The sequence below is a fragment of the Lynx canadensis genome, chromosome C1 (genome assembly GCF_007474595.2).
Source record: "Lynx canadensis isolate LIC74 chromosome C1, mLynCan4.pri.v2, whole genome shotgun sequence".
NCBI classification, from domain to species: domain Eukaryota; kingdom Metazoa; phylum Chordata; class Mammalia; order Carnivora; family Felidae; genus Lynx; species Lynx canadensis.
Window position 1 is genome coordinate 171,162,448 of NC_044310.1, and position 22,589 is coordinate 171,185,036.

At 36.8% G+C, this 22,589-nt stretch overlaps 1 pseudogene; it reads right to left on the reverse strand.

The window, feature by feature from the left end:
• Window positions 1-21,175: 21,175 nt before the first annotated feature.
• Window positions 21,176-21,842, reverse strand: LOC116738224 (annotated as a pseudogene).
• Between the last annotated feature and the right edge of the window lie 747 nt (window positions 21,843-22,589).

The following is a 22,589-nucleotide window of genomic DNA, read 5'->3' on the forward strand; positions in this document are numbered from 1 at the left end:
AAAATCAGAAGCAAAACTCTTCAAAACGTCAACACACTTACTTCACCATATTTACAGTCACCAGCCATTTGCATTGATTCAGTAGCTTCACAGCTTGAGTTCTGTGTAAAATTATTTTGTTCTTTGAAAACCTATGTTCCAAGGAAATCCTGTGCATCTCATATCTAAGGCAGCTACAGACAATTGGCAAATGTAACTGGACAAACATGGCAGTCTGCCTTTCAGTATGCTTCTCACCTGGGGATAGAAAGAATTCTGTCATTTTTGTTGACAAGTGAGTCTTTCAAAATGACTATCTACTGAAAGTTAATTGCAAACATATGGAGAGTTGACATTGATTGAAGCCAGTACGTGTATGTCTTCCTAAATCCATATTCTTAAAATGGAGGCCCCCCTGCCAAGATTATTAGAAGAAAGTTAGAGGACCTAGTTTCTAGAAAACTTTATAGAACATGACGATTAATTCAATTAATGTCTACTGAATTATGCTAGCTTAGACATTTGACTCATAATTGTCTAAATGTTGGAAAGCTAAATTACATCTGTTACTTGGGCAGCAAGTTATTAAGTAAGACATTAGGAGATTAAAGAATGAATATCTCAGTTTCCTGAAGTGTTCAGTTGTATAGAAGTTAGGCATTGCAAGTCTTTGTATCACTAAAAGTGATAAAACAATAATATGGGAGAATCATCTCTAAGATATCTCTTTAACAATTTTAAGAGGTGAACTAAGAATGGAATTTCAGCTATATTCTTGTCTTTATGTCCATCGAAAAGAAACTTGGATTCCTTTTTATTACCTTGATTTGAGATAGAGTTTATTGGGCAGTGTGGCAAGGGCCATACACTTCTGCCTCAACTCAAGTTCCTATTCGATTAGCTGCAGAATAGGCAGACCTTCTAGCCAAGTTGGTTTATGATTACACTCCATTTGCTCACCCCAAGATACTCTTCTTTAGTCTTAAGGGAAGTGTAGATTGTAGATAAAAAGCAAAGCAATATGTCTCCTGGTGTTGTATGTCCCTCTGTTCTTTTTTTTTTTTTTTTTTTTTTTTCTCAACGTTTTATTTTTACTTTTGGGACAGAGAGAGACAGAGCATGAACGGGGGAGGGGCAGAGAGAGAGGGAGACACAGAATCGGAAACAGGCTCCAGGCTCCGAGCCATCAGCCCAGAGCCTGACGCGGGGCTCGAACTCCCGGACCGCGAGATCGTGACCTGGCTGAAGTCGGACGCTTAACCGACTGCGCCACCCAGGCGCCCCATGTCCCTCTGTTCTTAAAGTCCATCATAACACAGTCCCTGGCTTTATCAGACTGGTTACTCCAGATGTAGCAGAGGACAAATAACCATGGTACTCCAGTAATCATGCCATGGGGAGTCTTTTTTGTGCTCTGTCAACTGTCACACACACTTTAAGGACCCTGGTGACATCAATTTTATAAAACTTTCATAAAATTGACATAATTATTTGGTAGAAATAACTTCTTTCTTATCTTCTTCTCCCTTGGGTTTTGATATACCAATTGGTTAAAAAAAATAAAGATAACTGTGTAGGTGATCATGCATTCTATAAGGCATTCTAGAAAATGTGTAGCCACTTTTACTTCTCCAAAAAGAATAATGTAAAGATGAACTTTAACCATTTTGCAAGTGAATTAACAAAAGAGGATAATTTATTAAGTTATTTGCATGTTTTGCATAAACTGAAAAGAAGGAATGAAAAATCATTATATAATGTCCAGCCTAGGAGAATATAAGCTTAGTTCCTAAGAGCAGATACTGCTGTAGATTTAACCATGTCACATCCTCCTATTTCCAAGAGATCTGCAATCATCAATCTTTAACATTTTACTACAGTGATCATTTTATAAATTTGTGTATGCTAAAATTTATTGTAATTAGTTACTGAGTTTTAACTGGAGATATTGTTCTCATTTCAAAAACAGCCCCCATTGATCACACAATTTTTTTTATCTACTTATCTCAAAGATCTTTTACCTTTAGTTGATATAACCAAGGTTTGTTAGTGTCTGTACTTAGTGAATATTCTAAGTCAAATTTGTAATTGATTCTAATATAGACTTATTGATGATTCTTATATAGACATTATCTAGTTATTACAATTTTCTAAAAATATGTTTGGTCTATTTATCTATATCTCATCTATTTATTACCTATTTAACTAAAATACATGGGACTAGACAATTAGACTGTATTATAGTTAGCCTTTCCCTTGTACTTACTATATTCAATTCTTATGATAACCATTTGACTCCACAGAAAATAATCAGTTTTTCTTCCACCCAATACATAGCATAGATGTTACATGTGTCTAGAGCCTCATTGACTTTATGGTTGAGATATAAGGAAGGGACTTTAAAAATATGTTTATTATTACTCTCTGAAAAGCTGCCTTGAGACACGTGCGTGCACACACACACACACACACACACACACACACACACATTGAATTGAGACTAGAAGACCATAGGGAACAGAAAGGATCACCTACTTCCATTTTTAGATGAAACTGTGTCTAAACTTTCTGTAAGTCTTGGTTGTCTCATAATCTTTACAACTGACACCTGATCAAAATCTACTTTTAGTGTTAGATTTATTCACTTTATAAATTGATAAAGTAACATACAAGAAAATCTGTTTCAAGCTCCTGGAGGAAATTGCAACATAAATCAATTTTTTTTTCTGATTTTCAGAAGGTAGCTGAGTTCCCTAAATATGGGTTAAGCACAGAGGAATCTAGGAATGTTGTGTACCACATGATTCAAAACTAAGAAGGTACAGAACAAGACTTTGATTTCACTCGATTTGTTTTCGCTATTTCTAAAGTGAATGCATGAATAGTAATACTTTTATGTAAAAGTAATATAAGCTTGTATAAAAGCCATTGCATTCGAGCTGGAGGACCCCATGGGCAATTTCTTGCAATATATACATCTGTGTATCTATCTGTGAAATACATGGTATTTCCTAGCAACTACCAACTTCAGGACAATACTGCTATCAGTTTGGGCTCACTGTGAAAATCTGAAAGTTGAAGAAATATTCGAGGTCACATTTGAGGAATAAAATATTCCATTTCCTTTTTAACCTACATCAAAAGATGTAGGATGATTATCAAGATAAGAATTCCTCTCTCAGAAGTGATACAAAGAAACGGGTTGGGAAGCTGCTATTCTTGTAATTACCTTATTGCCAGAAGTCTGACTGAGATGGTGTTTGAGGACATGATGTATTCCTTTTGTGGGCACTAGAAATGATCTGGCAGCCTGGCTTTTACTTAAATGGGAACTATGAGGGCCATGCCTTTACACATTAATGTATCATTAGTGCTCAATGGTAATAGCATCTACTGTACTGAAAAACTATTGGAAACATTAAATATCCAAAATTGTTTTCCTTGTGATTAAGCAGAACTTTGTATTGCCCATCCATACCAATATACCGATATCATGCTCTCATTAGATTTAAATTCTATGTTCTGAGTGGATTCATTATTTCATAACTGACATTATTGGCTAGTAGTCAGAAAAAAATTTTTGAGAATTTTTAAGAAGATTAGAAAAAAAAATGAACAATTATATGGTAATAGATCTGTTATAACAACAGTGACAATAAAAGAGCTGAGCCTATTTTTCATTTGGGAGATTATTCTATTCTTTTTTTTTTTTTTTTTTTAATTTTTTTTTTTTTCAACGTTTTTTATTTATTTTTTTTGGGACAGAGAGAAACAGAGCATGAACGGGGGAGGGTTAGAGAGAGAGGGAGACACAGAACTGGAAGTAGGCTCCAGGCTCCGAGCCATCAGCCCAGAGCCTGACGCGGGGCTCGAACTCACAGACCGCAAGATCGTGACCTGGCTGAAGTCGGACGCTTAACCGACTGCGCCACCCAGGCGCCCCAGATTATTCTATTCTTTAGCTTGAACTTTGGGCCTAAATTTTAAAATGACTCTTTTTTGATATATACATACCCAAGACATCTCCACTTTTTGAGTTAGGGCATGTAAATACCCGAACAAGACATCCTCTACCACAGAGAATCATTCAGGTACAGAGGGATGAATGATTTTAGGTACCTTGTGCCACAAAACTCTATTGACTATGTTTCCTCATACAGGGAATTAAATTTGAAAGAGGTGAAGAATAATGGTGAAAGCTGAAGAAAGCTATGAAACATTGTTCTATGTTTTCAATTTCATCTCGTTCTCCACTCTTGGACTGTAAAGTGGCTTATCCGTGTGTAAAGAAAACAACCCCCAAATCCCTCAGATTCCCATTTACTGATGCCTGGTTGAGTTTTAGGCACTGCTTTTTCAAATTTCAACCCCCCAAAACAGATTAGACCATCAGACTTTACCAAAATCAAATACAGTAAATATTTGAGATTAAAAGTTATTTTACACATAAAGTTACATTCTTTTATTAGTCATATTATCTACTGAGTATTAAAAGTATAATATTTAAATTTTAAAGCAAATTGTGAATAATTTTTAGTGACTTTCAAATCTGCAATATAGTATTATTAACTATAGTCATCAGTAGAGGTAAATTAGTGGGAACACTTCTAAAAAATGTTCTTTGTTCACTGATGTTGTGGTAGGGGCACATCATTTATATGCTCATGGTATGTTCCTTTTAATTTGCTTCTGTAGTTACGTAATAAGAAATCAGAGGGGAGGGTTCAGATTGCCATCACAATTTGCATTAATGAAACAGATGTGTTGAATGACATTGCTTGACATTGGCGTTTAAGTCATTGTTTATCAGTGGAAGACACAAGGTGTAGCCAGGTATGGTAAACATTGATTGCTCTCAAGGGAAAAAAATAACTGTCAGTGAAGTTGAAAGGAACAGTGTGAACTCAGAAAGGACAAAGATTGTATGACAATAATGTAGAAAAAAAATAGAAAATAACAAAGGTAAAGCCAAAGTGAACAGCTGTTACAGATAGGTGGATATATATACATTTATAATTTTCTACAGTCCCCCATTAGAATGGTTTCATTTACATTTATGAAATCTAGCTATAAAATGACTCTCTGAGAGAAAGCATTTCTTAAGAGAATGCAAAAGCCTTAAAATGATTCTTATCAGTTGCATTCTTTTTGAACAACATTCCAAATATCAAATACCACTGTGATGCTTCAGTGATGGCATACAATTATATTTAAGCCTCAAGGCACAATGAAAAGTGCTGAATGGTTTAATCAAGTAGACAGTATTAGAGCATGTTTCTCAGCAATGACTCCCTTTAAAATCTCTTATGCTTGTACAGATCCCTACTGTGGTGTTTATCTGACTCTTCTCCGTCTCTGAAAAACCCAGTGATTTTCCCAGAATGATCTTATTTAGGTTGACACTCTTTGGAGGCTGATTCTGCTCTCAGCAGGATGTTGTCAGGAGTGTCTGCACAAGTGAGCCTATTGTGACCTTCTCTGGGAAGTTTATTTTAGATGAACTTTACTTGCTTGATTAAAATAATTTATATTTTCAGTTGTTACTCAGCAGCCTACCTAGCTGTAGAACATGGTAGCCATACTGTCTTCTCTCAAGGTCTCACACAAACTCAGGGACTTGGCAGGGAGGAACCCCAAAAAACAAACAAACACTACTATTTAATGATAATTATTTTTATGTAAGTGGTATATTTGTGATACCCATCTCATTGATAGAGAAAATAATTTTGAAGGTTTAAATACTTTTAGGATCAATATAGTAATTCAGGTTATTTTGAGTATACTACATTATTTAAAGGTTTTATGAAAACTGTACATGATTGGGGCTAAAACAAGTTGGATGTATTTGCTGAATAGTAGTTCTAATTTGAACATTACTCAGCATTTGTTTGAATATGTGTGTGGATATTATGAGACTAGAATACTATAGTATCTATTTACTAAACTTTCTAAGTTATTTACAAGTTTTTACCATGTATATATCATAAAAATAAAGGCAGTAAAGAGGACAAAAAATAAAAGAATTTTTTAGGGAGGGCAACATTTGGAATTACATGGTTGTTCTGCCACTTTACCCCATGCAATTTTATGGGAATCAGCATGCAGCCTGCAATTACATACCTTTAAACTCAAGTATAATAAGAAATAATTGCCACACAAGGTTGTTTCTTGCCATGAAGAAAGTTGAGCGAAAAATAAGAACATATTACTTCTGAAGTTTATAGGGAGTAGTCAAAAAACAGGATCCAAATACATATAGGAAACACAATAAATTAATTAGCAGTAGCCAAAAAGTGTGTGAATTTTATTCAAATTCATTTTTCTTTGTTTCATCATGAAGTATTATCAAGTAACTAATCAGGAATCAAACTGCTTTTACTAATTACCACCTTGATCATTTCTGTGTAATGCTAGTGGGTCAGCTAATTCTAGGTCATAGTAATCTTAGCAGTGGATTATGGTACATTGTTATTATTTCATTGACTCAAGACTATAAATAGTTGATTTAGTGTAATAAAAAGACTATGTGCACTGAGAAAGGATCACAGTAAAGGTATCAGGTTATACTTTGTTACCTAGAATATTCTCTGATACATAGCATAGTAGAAATACTCATTTCCTTCTTGATTTTCCAAAAAATATGACTTTGGCAGAAAAGTGCTATTAGAAGACTAAGACAGTCTCTAGAGCTCAATTCCAGACTCCACTTTGGCCAGAATTACATTTTCTTTCAAAAGTGGGGGAATAAAAGGTATTACAAGAAGGTTTGAAAATATAAATGGATTAATGTGAGAATAACTTTTCAAACTTCTGTTTCACTTAAGCCAGGTGATCAATGCTATGCTGGCTTGATTATAGTTTCTAATTTTCCTTCCTAACTTGTTGCATGAATAATATAAAAAATAAAGGATTTTTTAAAAGTTGAATACATTAATGCTTTCAGTCCCTAACATGTTAATTCTTTGCTGATCCCCCTGTGAGTGAACCTTAACATTTCCAAACACCGTATTATATCATTCTCTTTATTTTCATTTTCAGACTTCACAATCTAAAATGTAGGATTTTTCTGACCTTTACAAATAACTGAATTGATGTAGCTCTTGCCTTCACTCTATCACCTTGATCTAGCCATTTTCTCTGGTCTCAGCAGCTAAAAGTTTTATACTGGGTTGTGCTGTTACCACAAATATACCAATGACATTACACATCTTTGTTTTTGGTCATCCTATTATCTGCATTATATATTGTCATCCCTGATTTCTATAATGATTTTCTCTGCAACTTTGTTGCCTCTCTTCACAACCATAAGGTGATTCCTGAAGTGGTTCTGTCTAATAAAAACTCTGATTCCTTTCAGGTTTGTCTTTAACCTCAGGGTTCATAGATGTATTGTTTCCTTAAACAGTTAATTTCATTAGGATTGTGTTGCATATGAATACTTGGCTAGGCCTAAGCAGTCTTTCAATTCATTAGGATAAACTATTTGCAAAATAAACCTCTTCCCTGATCAAAAGCATTGTGTACCAGTGGAATGTATTCTGCCACCTGTAGGTCATTACTCATTATTTTTCTAATTACAGCTTCATTGTAGTCAGTTCAACCTTAGTCTACAACCCCATCTTTCCTCACAGCTGATCTTTAACTCAGTGTTTTATTCTTTAAGTAGTGTCCACAATTTTTCCCCTTTGAAGTATAATGAAACCAGCTATCTTCCTAAATGATATTAAGTTCTCTCCCATCTCTAAGTCTCTTAATGCTACTTAAATTGTATTTCCTAGCATTTACTCATACACATCTGCATATTAGTTGATATTTGATTTTAATGCCCCTGAGATTAGAAGGAGGGAAATGAGTCAATGAAAAGGGACTTCTATATTTGTGATATTGTGATTTATACTAAGAAATATATATTTAGTCTTCGTCCCTGTTTCTGGCACAGAGTCCTAAAACCATTGGAATTTCCAGTGATGAGAAGTAATAAAGGTTTCTGTTATGCTAATGAGGTGACTTTTGGATCCCATCTAAGCATGAGGGCTGGTTGCCAGTAGAGCCAATGTATGGTTAGAGGGTTGGAACTTCCAGTCCCATCCCCAGACCTGCTGGGAGAGGAGAGGGGCTGGAGATTGAGTTCATTCACCAATGGCCATGGTTTAATCAATCACGGTAAAAGCATTGGTTTGGAGAGCTTCCAGGTTGGTGAATATGTGAAGATTCTGGGAGAGTGGTGCCCTTGGAAATGGCATAGGAACTGCATTCCCTTTCCCTGTATCTTGTTCTATGTATCTCTTCCATCTGGCTGTTCCTGAGTTATATCCTTTTATAACAGACTATCTTGAAAGTAAAATATTTTTCTGAGTTCTTTGTTCCACTTTAGCAAATTAATCAAACCCAAGGAGGGGGTCTTTGGAACCTCTGCTCTATAGCCAGGTGGTCACAAGTGCAGGTGACAACCTGGACTTGCAATTGGCATCTGAAGTGGGGCATACGGGGCCGTTCTTGTGAGACTGAGCCCTTAACCCATGAGACCTGATGCCATCTCCAGGCAGATAGTGTTGGAATTGGGTTGAATTGTAGATACCCTGCTGGTATTCAAAAATTGCTTAATGGTGTGGGAAAACCCTCTCTCCCCCTGGACACACACACTGGAATTGGTGATCAGAATAGTTGGTTGGTTATTAGAAGAGGGATCAGAGTCAGAATCAATAATATTTATGTCCTAACTCCCTAGATTTTGAAGACGAGTATGTACTTTTATTCCTATTGTTTAACAGTAAGTTAGTGGTTCCTAAAATTTTTTTCCATATAAAAATTCAGTTTTCCAAGTAAGGAGGCCTTATTTAAAATGTCGAGTCTGTTGCATCTTTGGAGATACTGTCTAGGAATTTGCATATTTAATGCCACTGCACATACTATATAGGTTGAGACCACTCTTAAACTCATTCAGAAACACTTGGTGTCTATCTATTGGAGGAAATGAGACTTTATATGTTCCTCAGAAAATATATTAAATGTATGAAAATTATATTTTCCTCAGAAATAGGGGTTATTAAACTCCTTAAAAAATCTCATGTCACAAAGGTATTATGTATACTATGGAGTTTAAATACTGTGATTATACTAGTGACTCCGTTTTTTTTTTTTTTTTAATTTTTTTTTTCAACGTTTATTTATTTTTGGGACAGAGAGAGACAGAGTATGAACGGGGGAGGGGCAGAGAGAGAGGGAGACACAGAATCGGAAACAGGCTCCAGGCTCTGAGCCACCAGCCCAGAGCCCGACGCGGGGCTGGAACTCACGGACCGCGAGATCGTGACCTGGCTGAAGTCGGACGTTTAACCGACTGCGCCACCCAGGCGCCCCACATCACTCCGTTTTATAAAGAAATTGAAGTCCCTAGAAGTTCATGAACATATCCTAAGTAAATATATCTAGTAAGTGACTGAGCCAAAGTTAAATTTTGGCTCCTATTCCACTCTTTTCTCCATAATGTTGTGTACTTAGGTGTATTTGATTGACTACTTTGTAATGTAAATTATGAGTTTACCTTAAGCCTTTTTTAGTGATGGAATAAAGTATTTTAAAATCATTAAATCAATTTATTTTTGATTTAATTTTTAATGTTTGTTTATTTTTGAGAGTGAGAGATAGAGTGTGAGTGGGGGGAGGAGCAGAGAGAGAGGGGACAGAGGATCTGAAGCAGGCTGTGCACTGACAGCAGAGAGCCCGATGCAGGGTTCAAAGCCATGATCTGTGAGATCATGTCCTGAGCCAAAGTCTGAGGCTTAACCGACTGAGCCACCCAGGCACCCCATTTTTGATTTTGGAAAAATACAGACTTAAGTAAGCCTTGCATATCATACTCAAGAGAATTCCAACCACTGTGAACTTTGTTTTTCGGGGCTCAGACTTCAAGGTAGCACCTATAAACCCTGCCTTCTGGTATTCGTGCTTTTGTTCATCAACTCCCCTTCAGTGTGCACAGAACCTGTGATTCTAACCAGTCACATGCGCTGATAACATGTAGGTGGTTACATGAAGTTGTAACGCCTGTATTGCTGGGGTTATTTCTGTTGCTGGCTTTGAAAAATCAACTTTCTGTATATCTGCAAGGAAATGAATTTTGTCAATACTCCAAGGGAGTCTGGAAGCAACTTCCTCTGTCCAGCCTCTGATGAGAACCCAGCCCTGGAAAGGATCTAATTGCAGCTTTGTAAATCTTAAGCAGAAGACCTGTTTAAACCATGACTCTTGACCCACAGAAACTGAGTGATAAGAAGTGTATGTTGTTTTAACCCAAGTTAAAACCAAGTTTGTGGTAATTTGTGATGCAGCAAAGGAAAACTAATGCAATTTTGGTTTGTTTTTATCCTTTGCATCTAATGATTGATTAACCAGATACTGAGGTTTTCTGTTGCAAACATATATATTAAGAAACAGGGTATTTTCCCCCCCTGTAAGTGCTAAAACCATTAATTGAATGAATATATCTATGTTATATTTGACTGCCAGTGGGTATAGTAACCAATTAATCTTTTTGTCTTTTTGCTCCTTTAGCCCTCATAAATCCCTCATTAATTGAATAGACTAAGCATAGCTGTATGCCTCAGTGAGCTTATTTTACATTAGCTTTTTATTTACTTTATATTTCCCTGCAGCGATTTTTAAAAACAGGTTTCAACTTTTAGTAAAGGTGTATATATTACTTTTTTTTCCTGTTATTTTAGCTGGCAAACATTTCCTTGTGTTCATTAAACTAGAGCTCAGGAGAGCTCTCATTTTTTTGGTAACTTTATGATTATACTTCTGAAATGACTAAGAAATAAGAGGCTACCACCGATGATACTCCCAACCTTTGCCAACCTTTCTCACATCCTCAAACATTTCTCAAACATCTCCTCAGTGGAACATGGCATTTAATATCCAAATAAAGTGTGGATGTGTCATACATATATTTGCTCTACATAAACCCTGTGGTCTCTCACATCATCAAATCTTAAGAATATCTGCACACTCAGAAGACATACGTGAGATATATTTATTTGACTACTTATTAAAAGAAAAATAGCAAAGGCTTGATAAAGTCAACCAAGGAAAGTCACAAGGCAGGTTAATATCTTTAATAAACAAAGATGTGTTATACAATTGTTGTTAAAGAGACATAGGTTTCAGTATAAACATAGGAGACAGATGTAAATAAATAATTCATAGAGTAGAAAAAGCATGTAAGCAATAAGTATATAAAAATATCAGCATCATAGTACTCAGGGAAATTCAAATTAAAATAAAAATGAGATAACATTTTATCTGCAAAGTTAGTGACAGATAGACATAAGAAAAAACAGTCTCTTTATTTCAGGTCAGAATGTGAATTGCTATCACCTTTTTTGGAAGACAACCTGGTAATACATATTATAGTTTAAATTTCATAATCTTTTACTCAAATTTGAGGAATCGCATCCACAGATTTATCAGTATATAAGAATGTATGCACTTGGCTGCATTTGCTATTTTCCTTATTCCTGCTGATTCATTCCAGCTAAAAATAGGTATTGAGATGTCAGTAGTAATGATCTGCTTGTTGGTAGTGTGAGAAAAGGGTTGGGTCTAAAACTGAAAATGGAGATCCTAGGCAGAGATTTATTTGGCCCTGCAATTTTACAGTTTATTAGGACATCTCTTTCAAGTCACACACATAGCTGTTATGTTTTGATGTGTTTTCAGGGGATGGGATGTACTCCAGTATGACCTTTCTGCTGTAACTGTAACCGCCAGTGCCCTAGGATCCTTAAGACTGAGTTACCAGTTCCAGGGACTCCCTTTGTAAATAGCAGACTCCTTTTTAGGTGTCATGTTTTTCCTTTCTGCACTCTGTTGTCCATCGTTCTCTTTACTTGCTCACTGTTACAGAAGAGATCTTATAGGCCATAGTATCTGATTATCATTCCAACAAACCAAAAACCAAAATTAAAACTGTGAATAAAAATATATTTAAGAAAATCTTGAAACAATGATACCCATTATCATGTATTCCATCTAGTTTGTCCTAGAGTTCCCAATCAGTAAAATGAGGCATGACAAAGGAATAAAAAAGTTTATAATTTGAAGAAAATGAAAAAACAAAACTGTCATTGCATGTGACATGATTGCATATATAAAAATTTCACTTTATATGTTATTTTTCATTCCATTTATTTGTTATGCAAATATTTCTCACTTTATCACATTTTTTAGTATGATTTTTCTTGTGCATGAACTTTCATTCACTGTCACCTGTTTTTGAATGAAAAACCCCAGATTCATCAAAAGCATCTGTTCTTTCTGAAGCATCGTCATGTGGAGTTTGATTCTCCTTTGTCTGTTATCTTTGTATATCACATATTCCTCCAAAATAACATTTACCTTAAATCTCATTCATCTTTACCTGTGCACTGTAAGAATCTCACAGAGGTAGTTCTTTTTATATTAGCATTCCTAGCATTTAGCATATTTCTTTGTAGATATAAGGAATAAACATAAATGAATAAGGCAATTCGGAATGATGAAAGGAGGGACCTAATTACATTAAGCTTTGGGTTTCACTATTGTCCAAAGAGTCTACAAAGGAAAGAGGTAGGAACAGTAGGAATAGAATTAGCAGTTGAATTTTATCACCTTTTTACACATACTCAACAACATCTAGTGGACTAAAGGATAGTGAAATACTTGATTTAACAGAGAGATCCTGCTGTCAAGTTAAGATAACAGAGCAAATTAAATAAAGGAGGGAAAATCGGCATGCTATTAACTATTCCATCTGAAATAAAAGGCCAGATAGATTTACAAAAAGTAATACTTGGGTCATCAAAGTCTCTTCTCCAGAATTTAAGTTTATTTGGGATCTTCCCCCCCCCCCCCCGAGGTATTTCAGCCTGAAGTAGTCATGAAACTAAATTATATTTTTTAAATGCTTAGATGTAATAATATCTGTACTATCTCTATGATTTGTGTTGTGTTTTTACTAGTTTTTCTCTCACTGAATTCACTCCACTTACTTCTTGATCTTTGCTTTTATCCTATTATAGACCTCTTTGCCACTTTTTTTCTTATATGAGCCTCTCTTCTTGGCCACCTCCCTAGCTCCTTTCAGTTTAATACCTTTGGCAATCTCAAGATTCCACTGATGGAGACGCAATTAATATGGAACTAGTCATTATCATCTCTTGCATAGAGTTCTGCAATAACCTTTTAAAAAATCTCCCTTCTTTTCTCTCCCCTATTTTGGAGAATTGTATTATTATTCCAAATATTTGCATGCCTTTCTTGAGGACTTGCCCCTACCTGTGGGAGGATTATAGATCTGGTCTTTTGATGTCAGACTTGACCCCATGACTTGCTGTGACATATTGAAATGTCAACAGAAGTAACCCAAGACACTTTTGCACAGAAACTTTAAGAACCAAGTCCTGGTCCAGCCGGTCTCTTTTTCCCTTTGGTGTGAGACGGGCATTGTCCCAGATAGCAACTGTTCGATCATAGAAAAGACAACATGGAACAGAGGCACAGATGACCCACAATGGCTATGTGATGTTAGTGAGAAAAAAAAACAAAAAAAACAAACACCTTATTTTTTCTTTGCTTTTCAGGCCTCTGAAATCTTAGCGCTGCCTGCTACCACAGTATAATTTAGTCAGCACTGATTCATGTTCCTTCCCTGCACGCAGTCTTTTCTCAACACAGTAGCCAGAGTGAGTTTTTAAAATTGTAAATCATGTTGCCCAATTTACCTCATTTAAAGTCTGAACTGCTTCTCCATTCCACATGAGTGAAAAGACAGACGTTTACGATAAGCGCAGAAACCCCGCCTGATGTGCCACCACACTAACACTTTAGCTTTAGGAACACAGCACGGACCACTTCCCTTGCAATCTCTGTGGGGCAAGGGCAAGCATTCAGGCCCTCTTGTTCCTCCTGGAATAAGTTCCTACTGCAGGAGTTGTGCATAGAATGTTCCCTCTTTCTTCTGCGGGCTCCCTCGCCTGCTTCTGGTCTTTGTTCAGGTCCTGCTTTCTCAGAGAGGCAGACTTTTGTCCACCCTATTTAAAATTGCAACATGTTAACTAACCCCTACCCCCACCCACTGCATATGCTGAATCCTCTTTGGCCTGATTTGTGTTGTTTGTTTTTCTCTATTACATTTGTTATTTATTGTCTGTTACCACTCTAGAACTTAAGTTTGGTGAGGTCAGGAATCTTGTTCTCTCTTGTTCACACAACAGTGAACTAGATAGAATAGTACCTGGCAGATACATATAGTAAGCTATTTTTGGTGATAACCATTGGGCGAGAAACAGGGGTTGTAGCTATGTGTGACTTATTTCACATTTATTTCAGCTGATCTGTGAAGTCCTAATCTCTGAATATTTACTAAAACCAATTTGCTAGACAGGAGACTGTAAGGCCAGAATATATGACACACATACATTCAGTAGTCTGAAGACTGCTGTCATGCCGGGACCTACAAAAAAATGCCAGATAAATGAAATTTGTGTTTGGCTTTTCTCCTCCTTCTCTGGAATCTGTATTTTTGTTTGAATAAAAGAGGGAAGGAAGAGTTGGGGTGCCTGGGTGGCTCAGTGGGTTAAGCGTCTGACTCTTGATTTCGTCTCAGGTCATAATCTCACAGTTAGTGAGTTCGATCCCCCACATCGGGCTCCATGCTGACAGTGAGGGGCCTGCTTGGAATTCTCTCTCACTCTCTCTCTCTCTGCCCTTCCTCTGCTGGAGTGCTCTCTCTCTCAAAATAAATAGACTTTAAAGAGTTAAAAGTTATAATTATTCAGGGGATGAAATATAACTTTTTTGATTTGTTTTACATATGACAAAATAAAAGGACCAGAGACACTAATTGACTTTCATGTTACTCTTTTTTCCCTCACTCTAACCCAGAAGTCAGCAAAATGAATCAGGAAGAAGGGTGAGAAGAACAAAGTGGGGAAACAATGGAAATCCATTTCAATCATGGCCCTTCCTATACTGAAGATTTCCCAACCTAACACAGGCCCAAGCAGAGAGAGTAAGAAAGTTTATAAGTAAACGAAAAATGAAAACCTTGGTATTAGACCAGACTGGATTTTTACTGCCAGAAAAAATAATTGGTGGAGGTAGTTTAATGAGTAGTGATATAAAAGGGTCAAGTTGTTGTCCTTGAATGCTGTTGATTCCAATGCATTCAATAATATAGTTATGCCAGTTAAAAAATATTCTAAAATTTACCCTATTCTATTTAATGATGACTTTCTAATTGGTCTTTGTAAGTTAATCAGTCATTGAGCCTTTTAATAACAAATGTATCTGTAGAGGCTGTTTTTAGGCCAACAACTTGAACAGTGGAAACCTGAGTGATGAGAGGGGCCCACAGTGACCCCCTGCCCCCTAGCTGAATACAAACAGGCCCATTAGGTGACCCAGCTCAAAATATCCATAATCCCCAACTTACCAAAAAAGGAATTCCATATGTTCCCATACCTCCTCACCTTCTCCCTTAACTATAGCCCCCCACTCACTGTCTCCTGGCAGATAGCCTCCCCTGTGCTGTCCTGCTGCCCATTGCTCCCTTGAAGTGTATTCAATAAACTTCTATCTCCTTTGTTCTATCTTGGGTAAATTCTTTCACTGCCCACGTCACCATCACTGGCCTCCACCCCATTGGGTTGCCCTACAGTATCCTCTTTTAGTTAATACCTTGTAAAATTATAGAGTCGTATCAATTTTGCTTGATGTTTGATAATCCTATGGGAATCATTAGGAAATATCTTCTTAATTTTCTTTCTTTTATCATGGTCCATTTTATTCCCTTATTGTTACTGTAACTTTTGGTGAGTAATTTGGCATAAAATCCTGGAGCATGTCACATGTTCGACTTTACTTCAAACAGGTGTATTTCACAGTATCAGCTGCGACAGTAGTGCCCAGTGCGTTTAAGAGATCATTTTTTAAGATTAAGGAAATGTCTCTGAAAAAAATAAAGCTCGATTCAGAAAGATAAGTGTACAATTATAAAAGCAATTATAAGGCTTTCTGACTGGATGTGGAAGGAAAGTGTTACTTAGCCAGTTTCACTTAGATCTTTCTGCAATTGCACTTCCAGGCTCTAGGAAAACCTAGTCATAAAGAATATAAAAATTCAGAAAGCTAATATTTTTGTTTAGGACAGCTAAGGAGTGGGGTGCCTGGGTAGCTGAGCTGGTTAAGCATCTGACTTTGGCTCAGGTCACGATCTCACAGTTAGTGAGTTTGAGCCCTGAGCCCTGCATCAAGCTCTGTTCTGACAACTCAGAGCCTGGAGCCTGCTTCAGATTCTGTGTGTGTGTGTGTGTGTGTGTGTGTGTGTGTGTGTGTGTGTGTGTCTGCCCCTCCTCTCTCTCTCTCTCTCTCTCTCTCTCAAAATAAATAAACATAAAAAAAATTTAAAAAGAAGGTGAAGAGTTCTCCAAGCTAGTCTTTTGCAGAAAATTAGGGATTCTTCACATTTAAACGTTTTTACTTTATTTTAAAAATAGGAATGTTCTTAGTATAGTTAATGGTAACCTCTTACATTTGTTAAGCACCTTATGATGCAAAGAACGATTTTACATTTGTTACTAGGATTTGTTTTAGGGCAACTAGATAGAGAATGGTGGTTTTGAAATTTACCTAGGGTCTAGCAGAACTCAGACATTCTGTTTTTTGCTACATTTCACTACTTTCTTATTACTCTTGGAAAAGAAAGTGGTGATCCCCAGTGTCCTGCATCTGGGAAAAAAAATCCCACAGAAGTGGACTCAGTCAACCGTGAAATTTGAATGCATCTTAAAGATTAAATTACACTCTACTTTGCTTTAGAAATTCTGCCATCTAATATCATGCTGAAGGATAAAACATGATTCGAATTTCACAGTTTCCTTAGGCCCTTGGTTGATACAACATGTCAAACTGTATCTGATTTCCAAAGTATCTTCAACACAAAGTCATCTGGTTAGGTCTTTCCTTCCATCAAGTTCTAGTTTAGATGAAGTTTGTCTTTAGTGTATTCAGTCTTCTTTTTTATACATTTTTTAATTCTCATTAGATTAATATTTGTAAGATTATTTTTTTTTATTTTGAGAGAGAGAGAGAGAGAGGGAGGGAGAACAAGTAGAGGATGGGCAGAGAGAGAGGGAGAAGGAATATCCATAACAGGCTCTGCACTGTCAGCCTGGAGCCCCATGCAGCACTCCATCTCACTACCCATGAGATCATGACCTGAGCTGAGCTCAAGAGTTGGTCACTTAATCGACTGAGCCACCCAGACGCCCCAGATGAATATATATATATTCACATAAAAAACTTAACTCTCTTGCAGGATTTGACAAAGGTATTAAAAATAATATGTAAAAGTCTAACGAGACTTTAGTGTGTTAGCTCTCTGTGATATCTGCAATTACTTTAAGATAAATGTCAGGTATCAGCAAGCAATTTAAGAGGAATCTGAAGTGATAATCGAGTCTCTCTACATTCTTTAAATTTGTACCACAAAGTGGTTGCCTATTCTGCACAATATTCCTGGCCGATGGACAGCATGGATTCATTTGTTCCCAGAAGTTTGTTGGGACATTCAGGAAGTTCAGAAACAATAAAGGCAAAGAACAAAAAAAGATCTAAGATCAAAACAGAACACACATATGCACATATTATAAAAGACCATAGTATAATTGAATTAAATCATTGGTCTCTCTTCCCTGCAACATTATACATCCTTACGCATTGACTTAGCTTTGCCATGTGATGGTAAAACAAAACAAAACAAAAACCTAGAGATAAACTAAAAATTAATTAAGAAAGATTGGTTGAAGAATTTTTGATAAATATAACATGGCACATTATGCAGTTAGTTTTCATGTAAACTAGATTTAATTAGATTTAATGAACATTTGATTAAGCCTATTTACATGAAGAGATGTCATTCATGTATGATATGTGGAAAGAGGGCATATCTTAGATGAAAGTGTATAATAGAGTTCATTGTATAAAAAAGTAGCAAAGTATGATATGTTTATGTAGATAAGCCTTTCAAAGAACGGTCACCATTGGACACTGATTCAAAAATATTCAGAAATAGATTGGAGGAGGGAAATTAAGATTGTTAACATTTACTTTTTACAACTTTGTGGTGTTCACTTTGTTAAAATATAGAATATTTCTTTCTGTAATTAAAAATTTTAAAAAAATCAGGAACATACAAACAAAAATAATAACTTAAAATTGTTTTGTATTGTATTTTTTGAACGTTTATTTATTTTTGAGAGAGAAAGATAGTGTAGGTGGGGGAGTGCAGGGAGAGAGGGGACAGAGGATCTGAAGAAGGCTCTGTGCTGACAGCAAAGAGCCTGATGAGGGACTCGAACTCCCGAGCTGTGAGATCATGACTTGAGCCGAAGTCAGATGCTTAACTGACTGAGCCACCCAGGAGCCCTAACTTGAAATTTTTAAAATTAAGATGACATTTCCTAACTGACATGAACAGGATTGGGAGAGCAAATATGCCCAAATACTGGCTGTGATCAGGCACTTCTTTCCATGCCCTTCCCAAGGAAAGCATTTGGGAAAATCTGGCAGTTTTTTCTCACTGCCAATGACAGAATTCTGTTTTGGTCTAAAATCTTCCACCTAGTTCTCCAGGGAAATCCTGTTTGAAAAAAAAAAAGTTTTGTATAGGATTAAATGAATTAGATTAGGATGAGGTATATGGGTTTGCAGGTTTGCAGGGAAGACTATTTGGTGTGAGATGTGTGAGGTCAGCTGCATGATGCAATGAAAGAAGATGAAGAGAGAGAGGACATTATTAAAATCCTTGCATTGATTAATATATCACCCTCAAATCGTTGGCATATGCAAATAAAGATCCATAGTTAATGTGATCCTACTTTGGCTTATAGACTTAATGTTTTTCCTTTAAAACCATACCAGTACCCTGACCATGTAGGCCATGTAAGTCATGACTCTAATGTTTTAAAATAGTTTTCTTAGAGTTGTCTCTAAGAAAGAGAGTTTGTCTCACAAGGCATTGTGTTTTATGCAGTTGTGTAATATGTTGTTTTAGTGATTTTTGCCTGAAAATCTGCCTAAGAGCCCAGTTATCCCACTGATTTATGATGAAAGACATCACAGGTCTGGGAGGTGGCTGGGGTGGCTATTCTTCATTCATCAAGTCAGCTTCATATCTGCCCCACAGATCTTTCATTCTGAGACCCAGGCAAGATCTTTTGATGACCGATGGCAGAACGACAAAAGCACAAGCCAAACCACGCAAACTGGTTTAAAGCCTCTAATCAGTTGAGGCACACATTATATTCAACTTACATAGCACTAGTCAGAGCACATCATATAGTTAAGCCCCAAGTAAAACCCCAAGTTGGAATGACAGGGGAGCACACTACACCCCAAGAGGAAGGCAGGGCAGAGTCAAATGGAGAAGGGTACGAAAATAAAATCCTATTAAAGGGAGAGGTTGGAGAGTTGGTAGCAGTATATCCAAGATGGGGCTGGATCACATGGAGCACTTTTTTCTTAAACTAGTTAGGTGTAAAAAACTTGTCGTAAGTTTATAAGAAAGATTACTCTCTGTTTTTCCAAATTCCCCCTCCACTACAACGTCAAAACCTTTGCTTAGCTCTCACCACTATGATTTAAGGTAGTACAAGAGAAACGGAATAGAGAAATATTATGACAAATCCTGAGAAGTTTGGGTCTTCCTCAACTTTGAAAGCAGATCTGCCACTTACTATTTCTGTCCCATGGGCAGAAAGAGTCAGGGATTTGGAGAGAAGACCTTGTCTATATAAAGCTTAGTGCCACATAGTGATTCTACCCATTATTTGATTGTGCTCCTGTCCATGTACTAGAAAATAGTTCATAACAGCTACTTCTAGGTATAAATTGGAAGATAACGGAAAGAGGTCCTAAACTTCTCTCTGCTTAACAAGTGCGCTGAAGGACATCTGTCATTTTTTGGCATGCCCAGCATTCATTTTCACCTCTTCTGGCAAATTATTATTTCCCCAGATGTATTCTCTGTGTTTTGAGTGAGATTGATTCAAATCCTGTGGCTGTGTGACCCAGGCTTGAACAATCAAAACATCATATCCCAATGATTAATTCAGGTGTGAGAAGGTGATTCAGTCAGAGCCCTGGAGACTAAATTCTAGGACTTTTGTTGGAACCATTGGAAAGAAAGCACTCTGCACCTGTCCTGCTGGGGTCGGTGTTAGGATGATACATAAGTTGAGATATATAGGCAGCCATCTTTCCATTGTGTGGAGAGGAGTTGAGAATTTAAGGCACAGCAGTGTAGAACACATAAGGGCGAAAGCCAGAGAGTCCTGTGTCATCATTTTATTCTCTGTATCCAGACATGCCTGAAAATACTCCTAGACTTTCAAGTTACATGAATCAAAAAATTCCTAGTTTTGGTCAATTAATTTTGGTTGTTTTTTCCTGTCATTTTGCTACCAAATGTCTTCCTGATCAGTTAATACTAGTATCTATGTTTTATGTAGTTCATACTAGTATCTAGCAAAACTTTATAAAGGATATGCCTCTAATAAAAAAAAAAATGAAGGTGCACACCATTGAAAAGGAAAGGAATTCCTTACAAAGGTGATTCTTTCTTTTTCATTTTAATTTTTTTTTTCAACGTTTATTTATTTTTGGGACAGAGAGAGACAGAGCATGAATGGGGGAGGGGCAGAGAGAGAAGGAGACACAGAATCGGAAACAGGCTCCAGGCTCTGAGCCATCAGCCCAGAGCCCGATGCGGGGCTCGAACTCACGGACCGCGAGATCGTGACCTGGCTGAAGTCGGACGCTTAACCGACTGCGCCACCCAGGCGCCCCTCTTTTTCATTTTAATTTAAAATACAAATTTATCCTGATTTTAAAAGTAAAGTAGTGGGAATGACAATAACAAACAAGATTTCACCAGTGGATATTGCGACGTGACTATAGCAGACTAATATATGAAACTTAGTAAGGAAATGGCTGCATTTCAAAATGGCTAAATATGCAGGCCCCCAAAATGAAGATACTTTTCAAACTGCCACATTCACTCTGAAACCCATTCATCTCCATCAGCATCCCAAAGATTAAGCACCTGTTCTGTTCAGCTTGGTAATAAAGTGGCTAGCATGCTGTATCGCTGACATCACAGGACAGTGCCTGTAAAGCTAGATTTCTGATGATGGGCTCCAGCTGCACTTTCACACAGGTCATCATCCTCATCTGGGATAGTAGCTGTCTGAACAACACTAGATCATGCTCATACTGTGCTGCCAAAGCTGGGTCCAGACAACCTCCAAGTTAGGGTCTCCAAATAGTTTTCTGGCAAGACACAGCAAGGGCTTTTCAAAGTTGTAGTTACTTTTGGCAGAGATGTCATAGTACTGAAGGTTCTTCTTTCGGCGGAAGGCAATGGATTTGGCCTTAACTTTACTGTCCTGACTGTTCACTTTGTCACACAGCACAGTGGGGATATTTACACATACTTGTACCAGATCTCTATGTCAGTTATGCACATTCTTGTAAGTGACCCTTGCTGTTACATCATATATTATAATGGCACACTGGGCTTAGGTGTAATAGCCATCTCTCAGCTCACCAAATTTCTCCTGACCAGCCGTATCCCATACATTGAATTCAATAGGTCCTCATTTGGAATGGAACACAAGGAGATGGGCCTCAACACCCAAGTTAGCTACACACTTCTCCAATTCATCAGTCAGATGATATTTCATAAATGTAGTTTTTCCAGTACTAGCATCACCAACCAATACAAGTTTGAACTGGACTTGGAGTTCTCCTTGGGAAGCCATTGTGATGTTGCTTCCAGAAGCATTTCCTGCCCATCTGAGCCAAAGTGGATATTTCTTTGAGTGGTTTTTTTTGTTTGTTTTTTGTGTTTTTTTTGGTAATTAATTCCCACCCTTCTCTTACCTCCCAGTATAATTTGACCTGTTGAAGTTCTTATGATGGAAAGTTCATAAGGGCCACCAATTAGGTGAGAAAAATGATTCAAATACAAACCACTGTTCCAAGAAGTTGTAAGTTTATTTTCTTTATGGCTAAAGAATGTTGAATATTTATAGTAATATTTTTTTTGAAAAAACATAAATGTGATTGTATAATATTTTCTGTGATTAAAAGTCAGTATAGAACATTATAAAAGCATTTTTCTCAAAGAGGGATTGATAATTTACCTGTAGATTTGGGCCATCAGAGGACCTGAGTTCTAGCCTAATTCTAATGCTTTGTGACTTAGAGAAAACTACCTAGCATTTGGCTAACAACATCATCTACAAAATAAGGGGGTCAAATTAAATCACATCTAAAGGTGCTTCTCTCTTTACAATGCTGTAAGCTCTACCATATTGCTTACATTAGTTACTCTTTATTTTTTTTAAATTTTTATTTATTTATTTATTTATTGAGACAGAGTTTATTGAGTTTATTTATTTTTGAGACAGAGAGAGACAGAGCATGAACGGGGGAGTGGCAGAGAGAGAGGGAGGCACAGAATCGGAAGCAGGTTCCAGGCTCCGAGCCATCAGCCCAGAGCCCAA